General features: G+C 41.2%; 1 long non-coding RNA gene across 7 annotated transcripts in view; it reads right to left on the bottom strand.

Annotated features, from left to right (window-relative positions):
• The window catches only part of LOC146590658 (uncharacterized), a 93,424-nt gene that overhangs the window by 15,753 nt on the left and 65,402 nt on the right, over nucleotides 1-12,269 (bottom strand). For 6 of the 7 annotated variants that reach the window (XR_014896918.1, XR_014896919.1, XR_014896916.1 and 3 more), the window contains one exon: nucleotides 2,971-3,127. This is a non-coding gene — a long non-coding RNA (uncharacterized LOC146590658). The remainder of the gene's footprint in view (nucleotides 1-2,970; nucleotides 3,128-12,269) is intronic. The other variant, XR_014896921.1, reaches the window with a different exon arrangement.

The raw sequence follows: 12,269 nt of genomic DNA, 5'->3' as shown, positions 1-12,269 counted from the left end.
CAGCAGAGTAAAACKTCACTTTCTTGATCCAAAAATACTCTGTATTTTGAATGTTGTGTTATTAGTTTGTTTTGGTCAGCTCTATGATCTCTGGGATGAGAATAACAGACAATATCTTAACACACAAATAACTCACTGGATATTTCTCTTCTATCTGTGTTTCGGAAACAATTGTATAATCTACATACATGCATATTTMATTGTATGCTTTAAATGATGAACCGCTGTGCCTTAGTCCCATTATGAAAACACATTTTCTGGATAGATGAGACACTGTTATAAAAGCAAATGTTTACTACTGACTATAGTCTTGTARCTGTTTCTGGCTCATGACGTTATGGAGATCAGGTCTATGCTGTACCAATTGCATTAGTTCCTTCCTTCATCAAAATACAGTGAATAAAATAAATTGACACAGAGACATAAATGACATGGTCAAAAAATGATTTCTAAGGAAGTCATTCAACTCTAACTAGGTGGAAATATTCCTAATAACGACAGTAGAGGAAAATCCTACAGAGAGCAATAATGGTTCGCAAAACGGATGGGCTGGCATATTCTATTTACATTGCAGAATTGTACATTTTAAAGTACTTGAAGATACTTACATGCAAAGTCCAGTTGAAGTGCAAGCTGTGTCTCTGAATTGTGACTAAACTGAATGTAACTTGGTCCGTCTTCCTATACCCAGGAACAACTGACAKACCATCCACAGAGGAAGGAGTAAAAGGAATCTATTCAGCACCTTTCTCCTTCARGTAGAGGCTGAGATTGCATGTGAGGAAACAAAGCTCAGCTCATTTTGCTGGCAAGAGGCTCTCTGGCTGTGTGGGTAGGAGACGGGAAGGTGAAAAGTCCTCCTGGGGTTAAAAGGCTACCAACAAATTACTGGCCTCCCTCAAAGTGGAGGAAGCAGGGAAAAATGTGATTACAAAGGACATCTAAATTAATGTTCAGATTAACCAAAGGATGATGCAGTTCCCACGCTACCTACTGTATTTCATGATACCTGTAGGCATAACCTAGAGCAGAGGGATACAAACATACCCAAAGGTTTAAAATTTAGGACAGAAGGCAAATAGGGAACCAAAAACCTCCATCCTGCACTTCAGCATGTGTGGAAGTTATTTTTAGAAAGCCAACTGAAGTGGCTCCTAGAAATGATGGCGCTTCTCTAACACTGTCTCCATTACAAGAGCTTTATTGATCACAACTAGGCAGCTCACAACGTTGAGCCTTTTGCCTCTAGGTCACTAGTTCAAATCAGGCTTGGAGTGACAAAAAATTAAAGTATTTACCATCTAACGGCAACAGTTCAGTGGCTGAAATAAGCTGACTGTTGCATTGAATCAGACCCCTATTTGGGCACACTTTAAGAACCTGTGTAGCTCCCTGTGCTACAAGACCTACCAGCATAGTAAGTTCAATGCAGTGCCAGCAGTGTTACACTGCTTATATTGACCAAAGCAGGCTATGAAAGGACTGTCTGACTGCTGCTTCCCTGGGGACGCCCAAGGAAATGGAACATATCTCATGAGCTTCTCAATCAGCAGAATTGGGAACAAAAACAAATAAAATAGTTGGTGGTCTCAACTGTGTTTCTTGTGGACAGTTACCCATGTTGCAAAAGCTTTCCATGCGATTGGCACTAATTGCCCCTCCTCGCTGMGCTCTTAGCCAAGAACCCAGAAATGGAATTACAACTGGGAATAAAGGTCAGCCTGACAAAAATTTAAGTACCTTGCCCCAAATAAGGCTCCTAAACTTCCACTGAAACCAACGGAYATGTTGGTCCCTATGTAGGAATCATGACCTGGACTCACTCGACCTACAGTTAGTCACCCCAGCGCTTACTTCAAGATGCTGTTGTCTCTCTTGAAAGAGAAAGGCACGTCCAGAAGTCAAATCAGAGCTTTTAGGGGACAGCCTGCTCCCCTGGAGGTGTTTGTCTCACTCATTAACCAGAGAGGACCAGGGAGACCCCTAACTCTAACACCTCAGATAACTGCCTAATCCGAGATGAATCCTGGCCTATGTTTCTATGTCATTCTGTGGACCAGCGCTGAAGGTAGGATTTCTCTTACTTCATGGTAGTCACGAGAATATCAGCAACTAGTCTAAGCTGGTCTACTTTAGGCTCTTTCTGAAGAGGCATCTCTCCATCCATCTAGAGGGACTCTCCAATTCAACCTGAGGCCTCAAGTTTCTTCTGACCAGCTCTCAGATTGCTCTTTTTCTCTCCTGCAGCATGGAWGAGCCTCAAAGGTGCTGCCAGGCCAGGCCGGGGAGATCAGTMCGACTGTTACATACACTGCAATGGGAACACCGGCTCTAGCCACGCTTCCTCCCTTACACTGTTCATTTCCAAACACAGTAACAGTAGTGCCACACCGTCAAGCACACCTACTAAGTGACTTAGAAGCTTGAAAGTCATCTTGATAGTCAGATCAAACTACTAGCTTTTATTCCCTGCCTTTTTACAATGTCTTTTTCCTATTCATTAGACCCATGTTTACTGGAGCCTGTAAATCCATAGCCAAGCCAAATCTATAGTTAAATCAAGTATTYGGGAGTTATCAAGGGTACTAGTAACTAGCAGGTTGAAAACAAAGTGRAAAAGCAATTCTGAAACTGCACATGTGGTAAAAAATCTAAATAAAAAAAGATACACAGTGATTCTCGAACACAATCGAATATTAATTCTCTAATCAGAATGCAGGTCACTAAATGAATGCTTGCCACAAACAGCACATCTGTGGTTATGCAGACCTTAAAGGCATTGCTAGCAAGTTCAGTGCAAATATGCCTCTCTGTTTCAGTAAAACTTACTGAAGAAAATACAATTTTCCCTGCTTAGATTTATACTCCGAGGCCAGTGTCTGTTGGAATAGCTYTTAGCTATCAACTCCACTGCAGAGATATCCTCAATACATTAAATTAAGGAGTTCCCAGAAACCACAAACATGCTACCTTGAGGAAGCAGGCAGAAAGATGGTACGAGGTACGTGGCTTACGGACAGACAGCGATGTTTGGCGAGTGACAGATCAACCTGTTCTTTAACTCGGTGCTCCTRCTTCTCCCTTCAGAGGCACAATCTTCCAAAGGTCGTATTCTTCTTTATGTTTCCTGCAGGCATGAAGTGGCAAATCTTCAGATAWGCAGACTTATGAATAGCATAGACTTATGCTGTGCAGGATATCAGAGAGCATATTCTGGGGGCTATAAAGAAAACTGAATCAAATGAAACATAAATGGTCCGATTATGCAAAAAAAATTGTATGGGACTCTAATAAAATTAAATTAATATTTGCAGGACAATAGCTGGGTTTAGTGGGAATTTTCATACATGATATTTCAGCACTCAGAAATGTCTAATGTATAGAATGTYGCAGTTTCAAAACAAATAATAGTGTCTCAATGGAAAATGTTRACATTTTTTCACTTGAACATCCCTGATTCTTGGGGAATATTTCGCTATACAAAAACTTCSAATATTTCATTCACTTCTACCTACAAGTCTCAAAAGGAAAGTAGAAGGGAAAGGGGRGTTCTTAGCAGAGCAAACACTGTTTAGGATGATGGGCTCCTCAGTGCTCACTGGGAAAGTGAGTTTATGCAGTAATTGCTCCGATGTGAAAAGCAATGTCCAACCCTGTCTCCTTCTTAACTTTAGCTTGGAGCGAGTGTCAGATCCCAATGTAAACTTTCCCATCTGTGTTATTCTATTAACTGAAAGGGAAAGGGATTAGTATGTGTACTTGTCACATCTTTTGACCTGTTGCATACTGAGACCGAAGGTAATGTTAAAGCAAACAGCATTCTTCTCTCTTTGCCAGGATAAGCAGGGTATGGGGGTGGCGTTTCGTTAAAAGAAAAGAAATCCAGACCACGTAAAGCAAAGTATGTACCCTGTGCAAAAATAAATCTTGAAAGCTGTAGACTTCCAACGGGTATACCTTAAATAGAGCAAGAGAGAGAGGGAGAGAGAGAGAGGAGAGAAAACATTTGAGAGGAAAGTTCCCCTCTTTGCCAAGCACCAGATGGAAGGCCTTCCCACGGAAATAGTTACAGAAGACAGATCGCTGATGGAAACCGTTGCCAAGTGAAGGAGGTCCCACTCGTCGTGCTAGTAAGAGCTTAGTGGACGAGAATATAATACTCTGATTAAAACACTTATTCCAAAGAAAGGGGCTGGAATGTGGCAAAGCACTCTCGAATGCAACAGAGGGAAGCCAGTACGCCCAAAAGGAGTGTAAATTTTGGAAAGCAGTGTGGCTTGGGGCTTTATTCTTTCTTTTTGTACAGATTCCTGTTTTTCTTGCTGTAAGTTTATAAAGCTCAAGTGCATGCAACCCAACATGCAAAAAGGCAACAATAATCTCCCTTTCCCTACCTTCCACAAGTCCATTACAGTGATCGGGGCAGGATGAAGTGCTGGAGCTGATGCTGATAGAGCATTTGGGTATAGAAGGTTTAATGAAGCCAGGCACCAAAGAACCTCCTTCCCAAATGTTTCACAGTTAACTTGGCACTGAATTATTAGGTGGTTAATAAACAATATTAACCACATCTAGAGCACACTCAGAGAACACTGCTTAGTTTTGGACCACTTCCCCCCATGCCCAGTACAAGAATGATATGAACAAACCAGAGCAAGTCCAGCTGTGCACCCTCAGGATGGGTGAACATAAGGCGAACATAAGATTGAGGGACGGAATTTGTTCAGCCTGGAGAAGGTGAAGGGAGGGGATCTAGTTGGTCCCTTCAGCTAACTAGTGGATGGCTACAAAGAAGACACTTCAACTTTTCTCAGGTATATACATAGAAAGGATGAGAGGCAACCATCACAAGTTGCAGTAAGGCAAATTTCCATTCAAGTACAAAAAAAAAAAAAAAAAAAAAAAAAAATTAAAAAAAAAAAAAAAAAAAAAAAAAAAAAAAAAAAGAATTACAAGGAGGACAATTAAGCTCTGAAACAGGCAGCACAGAGAAATGGTGAAATATCCATCCTTTAAGATATTAAGATCCTTTAACAGTTGGCAGCACAAGGTCCTGAGCAATGTGACCTACCTTTGAAGATGGCCCTGTACTAAGCAGGAAATTGGATCAGATGGTCCACAAAGGCCCTTTCCAACCTTAATTATTCTATGATTCTAAGAATATCTAATATTTTTTCCATGATATAGGCATTCACTTTCAAAAAGCTCCGTCTCCTAGCTCAACTATACCRTCCTCCTCTAAATCTAAATCTTTACTTTTACTCCCACAAGCCAGAAGACAAAATAAAGGATCTCCCACTGTGGGAGAAGACACCGTTGTGCTAGAAGGTACAGAAACATGCAGCAAATTTGAAATCTTTTTGTTTGGTGCTTAAGAACCCGTGGTACCTTCCCCACAGCACCATTTGTGGGTGACTGGGACCTGTTCTGTATTGGCCCATGTTCTGTCATCGCAGGAAGTGAACGAATCTCACTCTTTCGCTGTGGTCACTAAGCTGGCAAACCCCCGGACATGGATACTACGCTTTGTTAGCTTAGCTTACGTGTTTCCAGAAAATAGTGTAACAATGTGGATAAAAGAATTGCCGTTAAAACATGATGTATCTGCTCTCAGTGACACAACTGTAACAGTAGAGAGTCTGTAAAAGACAATTAAAAATGACTTGCGACTTCCCAGTAGTGACAATTAGTGGTATATAAATCAATCTACYGGGCTGTGCCAAAATGCAACGTTATGATTTCCCCTTGACTTCAATCTAAACAAAATGGGATTTATATCCCTGTGCTTTACAAAACATTAGGCAAACTTGGGTTAAAGTTGTAAGAAAACATGAGYGAGACAGAGCGTGGCATGCTCGGGGCAACACTCAGCTTCTCCCGGTCTACATAGCAGAGATCTCAGCGACTGCTGCCACGATTCTCAGCACTGACAACAGTTCCCAGAGCAAGCATCAACCCCTCGCAGAACAGACTATCCGACCAAAGTTTACGGCAGGCCATAACGATAAACGCAACCGTTTCGATGCAGTGACTGGGGAATGTTTACAGGGTGTAACTCTTGGCTAAACAAAGAATGCATTTTTGGGAGGCCATGTGGCATGGGTCACTGCTTTGCTGAAAGGTGGAACAAGATAAGAGCCCTCACGCTTCACCAGATTTACTGCTTTCCATTTACATGACTAGAAGGGTCCAGGCTGACAGCACGAGACAGCGTTATTGCAAATTCCCTCATACAGCTCTCTTCCCTCCCCTTTTTCTTCTCAGCTCCTGAATCATTTTTACGGATTTTGAGTTAGAGTAGCATATAACTGTTGCACCAGCRGGCCAAGGCCACATTGCACTGGGTCCTGTGCAAGCACAGAATGAAACCCTGCCACCAGTTTCGAGGTGCCTTAAAGACTCTTATTTCAGCAGAGGTGTTTATATTGATATTTATARACATTGACAATCTGATTTTGCCAGCTTGCTTGCAATTTAGGGAGCATCTAAAATGATATTTCCCAAAGGCAAATATATTAGCTCACTTTATATATCTGGACCTAAAGAACAWTATTTCCAAATATGGAGTGTGATACTATCCATGTAGAAGTACCTGGACTTACGTATCTCTGAGCTTAATTATTAGAAAAGTGCATTACCCAAAGTCCTGTGTGAAGCTGTCTGAGTTCTGGGTTTTCATATCCACACAGACCATCCTCTTTATCAAACAATTAACATATGTTCTTTCTCATGTGCAAGGACAAACACACACACACAGATATAAAGGCATGCGCACACATGTGCAATACACACTGACAGATGAAGAATCCACATTAGGGCACTGGACCAATGGTCGCTGGGCCACTGGACCTTTCCAGACATCTGTAGTAGGATAAGGTGCAGCTGTACAGCAGGAACGCCCGTGTCTYTCCACTGTCTGTGATGCCAGCCCTAGTCAGATGCTTTTGTGATCAGAAAAGTTCCTCCTATGATTCAAAAAAAGAACACCAGCATTCACTTTACATGAGGAATTTGTAGTCTCCTGAAACGGAGAGACAGTATATGCTCTCCTCAGGATTATTTTGTCTGTGGACCAAGTTAGTGTCTTTAAAAAGACTACCAGCTTGCTCAACAAMACTTCCTAGTACTCCTTGGCAGCTTTTCATTCTAGTTCTATACTGGCTAAATAATCTGGCTAACACATTTTAATTCTTAATTGGATTTTGCTTACATTTTTTCCACCTGAGGAGAATATTAGCTCAAGGACCATGTATTTATAACCCACTTGATGGTGTTCGGACACTGAAGTGCCAATGTTCTCACTACCGGGCACTGCTAAGGCCTAAGGACACCCATTCACCTACCCACAGGCACRAACAGGCGGACGCACACACCGTGTACATCAAAGCTCTGTAATGCCAAAAGAAAGATATCGGATCATTTACCCTTACTTTAGCATTAGCAAAGCAAAAGGAAAACGTGGCATGGAATATTTAAATATCTTAAACAATTTTATTTACTTGTTTAGGCTATGTTCAGCTTTTTCCAATTAGGATATTTTAATCTATTTCCCCCCCTCTATTTATTTAACAGCAATGTATCTGTCTTCTAAGTCTGTACATGAAGTTGTTTGACTTCCACCTTATCCCACTAACAATTCCAAACTTCTGCTTTTATGTCTTAGTTGATAGGGCCTGAAAACCATATAAGATGGTGAAGTTTCTGATAAGAATAGCCAGTACTTTTCTATTTTAGAACAAGCAAACAAAAGGAGCCTGAAAGCATTACTGCGCCATCCTTTTTCAAAGTTATGGACCATTCTTTACACGGATAATTTCAGACCAAGTCTCTAATACAGTGAGTAACAGTGAATGGCACTTGTAGGATCTCATATGTAAAAACTGCAGGTGTCCATAACAGCAAATGCCAAATCACCCACTGGCATGAACGGAATCAGGGAGAAAACTCAAAGCACTTTTTGCTATCTGAAGACCTATATATCCTTTAGTTAGCTAAGTGATACCCATGTAGGTCATGTTTGCACTTGATTGTGCCTAATTTCATCCATCACTTGCCAGCCATTAGGCATTTACCAGCCATTTACCTATAAACYCTAGTAACTGTCCTGTCACCTCATCACTGCCCTCTCTGCTATCAGTGCTATCCATAAAGTGGACAGAAGTCATGAYTCACATTACACAGCTTACCTTTGCCTTCAGTAGAGGCACGCTGCACCAGAATTAAATAATTTCAAATTCRTCCATCTATACTTTGCAAATGTCTGTGTGAGCAAGCATATCAGGACCTGCTGTTAGTCAAATAAAAATAGGATCCACTCAGTTTCAGTTGAAGTTTTGGACCATGGTTTATCAGAACCTAGATGTGAGCTGATCCCTACCACTTTGCTTGTTCCTTCAGTCTAATAAAGTCCAACTCTGCTAACACAAAGTACTCAGAGAAGTCTATAGAAAAAAAAATCAAGCTAAATCAACTCTCAAATTCCCATGTAAACTAGGTTTAAGAGTGGAAAATTTCTTTTACCTATTCTTTGGGTGGTACAAAAATCTAAAATTCCTATAGCCCTGCTTCCCTGGGCCAAGTCAAACAAGGATATTGTCCTTTTAATGTCTTAAAGGCTCTGTTTTCTTGTAATGCCAAATGCAATATTTTTTTGAAAACACTACACCAGAAGTTTCCCAGCTGAGAAAACAGGCTGGTGAAAAATGGTTTCAGAAAACGAAATAAACCATGCAAAAGCTGTTCAGGGTGTGTGTATGAAATGAACATCTGGATTTGGCTTGTTAAACTGCCTCCTTTTTTCTCTCTCCCCCCCCCCCTTTTTTTTCTTTTTCTCACAGCTGTTCGAAAAAGTCCTAAGGGCAAAGAGATAGGTCAATGGAGTGGGTTACACCTTTCTTTCTTTTTCTTTTTTCAAACCTCTTTGCACCTACGCAAGGAATCCAGGCCACATGTGTGTTTAATAAGTAGGCACAAACACAAGAGAGAAAAAAAAAATATCTCAATTCCTGTTGGTTCTTAGGAGAGACACTGAAGGAAAAATAAACTCCGGATTTAAAATTTTCAAAAAAAAAAAAGAAAAAAAAAAAAGAAAGAAAGAAAAAAAAAGAAAAAAGAAACCTTATGGTTCTAATAAAGTATTTCTTTAAAAACCCAGTAGATTTTTGTTTTAATCACGGTCTTTGCAGAGTGTATCACTTTCTCTGCTTCTTTAGAGAGGAATAACAAGGGGTTAATCCATTACCTGCTACAGTAAGAGAAAATTAGAAAAGCCACTGTCCTGGGCTCATTGAACCGAGTCTTCCTATACCACAAAATGAATATGCACGTTTATATTCAAATAGGTCCATATTTAATTTCAGGCTGCAACTTCCCCAGCTAGATTGGTCAAAAAAATTAAAAAGAAGAAGAAGAAAAAGAAAAAGAGAGAATAAAGGGAATTGAGAAATTACTTGGAGAAGATGTTTTCTGAGAAACAGATGATTCATCTTTTTCTCCTGACAGGATGGCCCTGGGCTTTGCTAAAGCCTGGGCCAGTAACAAAGCATCCTTCAGCTGAGCCAGCCTGCTGCTGGCAGAGCTATAGGGAGTTCCCTGTCACACGCCACTTCTGGATGGCGTGGAAGGGCTCCACCAGGTCCGACCCAAATCTTGGATCAGATGAACACACTGGGGATTTCAGCTAGTGGTGCTGGGCTAGTAAAATAGACCGAGTCAGACAATAAGCTGCACAAAAATGCTTTATTCCCTTTGAAATACAGCCACATGGCACTGTACCCTCATACACACGCCCCAGAGTACAAGGCCACCAAACCTGAACAGATGCTGATGGCCACCGTAAGCAATATGCCCAACTCCCGTGCTTGTCAAGGGGAAAGAATGCCCCAACAGGGAATTTTAAATCTGAACACCAGGATGCAAGCACACATATGTGATTTTAAAGCTTGGTTAGACCCAAAGCAAGAGTTTATTTGCTTGCTCTAGCTATAATGTAAAGTGTACTGACAAAAAACTAGAAGAATTGACGAACGTAAATAACGAAATAGCTCGTGAGATCCCAAGACCTTYCAAAGTCAAGCCAGCTTCAGATTCAAGGTCTAAAAAGTTGCCTATGAGGACTTAGGAGTTAAAACCCTATTTTCAGTCCACCTATTAACAATTCCTGTGCTCCCAGAGCACATATACACTTGACACACAGGTTTCAGGCCCAGACACAGGTACTACACTTGTGCATAGGTCTACGTAAATACACACTGCTACTTCTTAAAGGTTTTGCACGCACAAATGAAAGCTGGTGAATCTCAGAATAGCAAAACTGCACCACATCTACTTACCACACCACATTTTTCTGTTGCTCCTCTGAGTTCTGTTTGGAGCTGGTCACAAGATTGCAGTGCTATATGAAAAAAAGCCTCCAAATCCTTGAGTTAATTTGAGAAGTCTTGCTTTGGCTAGAAAATTAATGTTGAAAACCAAATACTAGAGTATACCTCCCTTTGTAAAATACAAGGTCCTAATGCCAGGAAAGAGGTCGTATTCCTTAACACTAATACCATAACTCAGGCAACAGGGTGTTACTTTCTGGAAAAAAGCCTTTGCACAACGGCCTCTGTCAAAAAGCCAGCCTGGTTCAATAGGTGCTGCATGTTTGGGCCTGATCATACAGCCACAGTATTGAGGTTTGGGAAAGTTTCTCAGAGAGGAGAGGACTGTTGTTGGTTGTCGATGCAATGACCTGGTATTTTAACTCTAAATTATATAAGGAAACCAAAGGGTATACAGGAAAAAAAAAAAAAGTCCCGCTGCTATCCCAGCAGTTTCTTTCCCACCCATCCTTGGGCTGGAGGTGATCTCTAATGGACCGGATCCTGCAGCAGCAGAGTCAAGAAAGGTTTGTGTCTAAAAAGGAGGAACAAGCCTTGAGACAGGGCACGTTTCCAGACAGGGACTTCCACCTCTTCCCAGTCCCTGAGCTGCCTGTTGCAGCTGCGTCCCGGCGATGGGACGCCTGGCACAGCTCCACGCAGACACCRCGGAGCTGGAGACTCCTAATTCGTTTCAATTGTCCAGAAAAACTTCCATGACAAGGAGACAAATCTAAATCTGAAACAGAATCTTGCCTTGTGTTAAGTCTGTCTAGTTATGGTTACAAGGAACGATGTTCAGTCTACAAGGAACTAATTTGCTAGTATTTTCCAAGCTCAGAGCTGTTTCAGTATGATTGAAAGGCAGTATTACCTCAAAATCTAGTTGAAGGCAAAGCTAATTCACTTTCTCTCTTTTTCTCCTCCTTCCCCTCCCTCTCTTAAAAAAAAAAAAAAAGACCATGAGAGGAGCATGGTAGTGAATATTATTTATGGAGCACCTAATAAAAATGCTATGGGGAAATAATTACTGGAAACATCTGACTGTGTGACTGTAAATGCCTAGGCCCCACTGCGCTGATTTAATGGACCGCTGCTTTAGTCTGTTATGCCTTGTGCTACCGACTTCAAGCCCCCTGCCCTCCTATTAAACTGCTTGCATCACTGCTCCATCACAACTTTCTTCTGCAAGGTTTCTGGCAACTTTCCAGAGAGCGATAATGTCAGCAGGGGCGATGGCGCTCGCAACGAGACCTCGGGCTGGCTCGGGAGGCAAAAAGGGCTCTGCTGYGGGATGGGGCTTCATGGAGAAATCACGGTGAAATGCTGAAGATTTTGCGGTTCTGAGACTGAACAATATTTAATAAGCCAGCGCTAGGCACTTTAAGCATTTCTGAATGACATAGATTGGATTTGAATTCTTCCCTTTTTTTTTTATCCATTTATCATTCACAAACCACCAAACTGTTTGTCTTTTTTATAATATCCTTTTATGATCTTCTGAACCCAGTGGTATGACACTATGCAACCTCCCTGCACAAAAGGTGTTTCTTACCGAGAAGAATTACCAGTGCTCATCTTTTTTTTGCAAACAGATGCAAAAATTTTAAAATTCACGAACACCTTGTAAGGGATATGAAAAACACCAGGATGTGAAGTTACTGCTTTCATTTCCAGAGACAGTCCTGAAGAAAGACTGGAGGGCTATCACTTAACTACTGCTGCTGACTTGCTAAATGAAGAGGAGAAGGTAAAAGACAGCTCACCACCACACTGACAGCAAGAACAAAATCATCTCCACTCTTTCTGAACCCAGCAGTCAGCACGCTTTTTCATTTTTTTATTGCTAGTTTTAATGTAATATTTAAGTTGGAACTAAAACAGACCATGGAACATTAAATCACTACC

Source organism: Rhea americana, unplaced genomic scaffold (genome assembly GCF_003343005.1).
Source record: "Rhea americana isolate MKP2758 unplaced genomic scaffold, rheAme1 scaffold_4, whole genome shotgun sequence".
NCBI lineage: Eukaryota > Metazoa > Chordata > Aves > Rheiformes > Rheidae > Rhea > Rhea americana.
The sequence above is the reverse complement of the archived record's forward strand: the minus strand, read 5'-3'. Positions and strand labels throughout refer to the sequence as shown.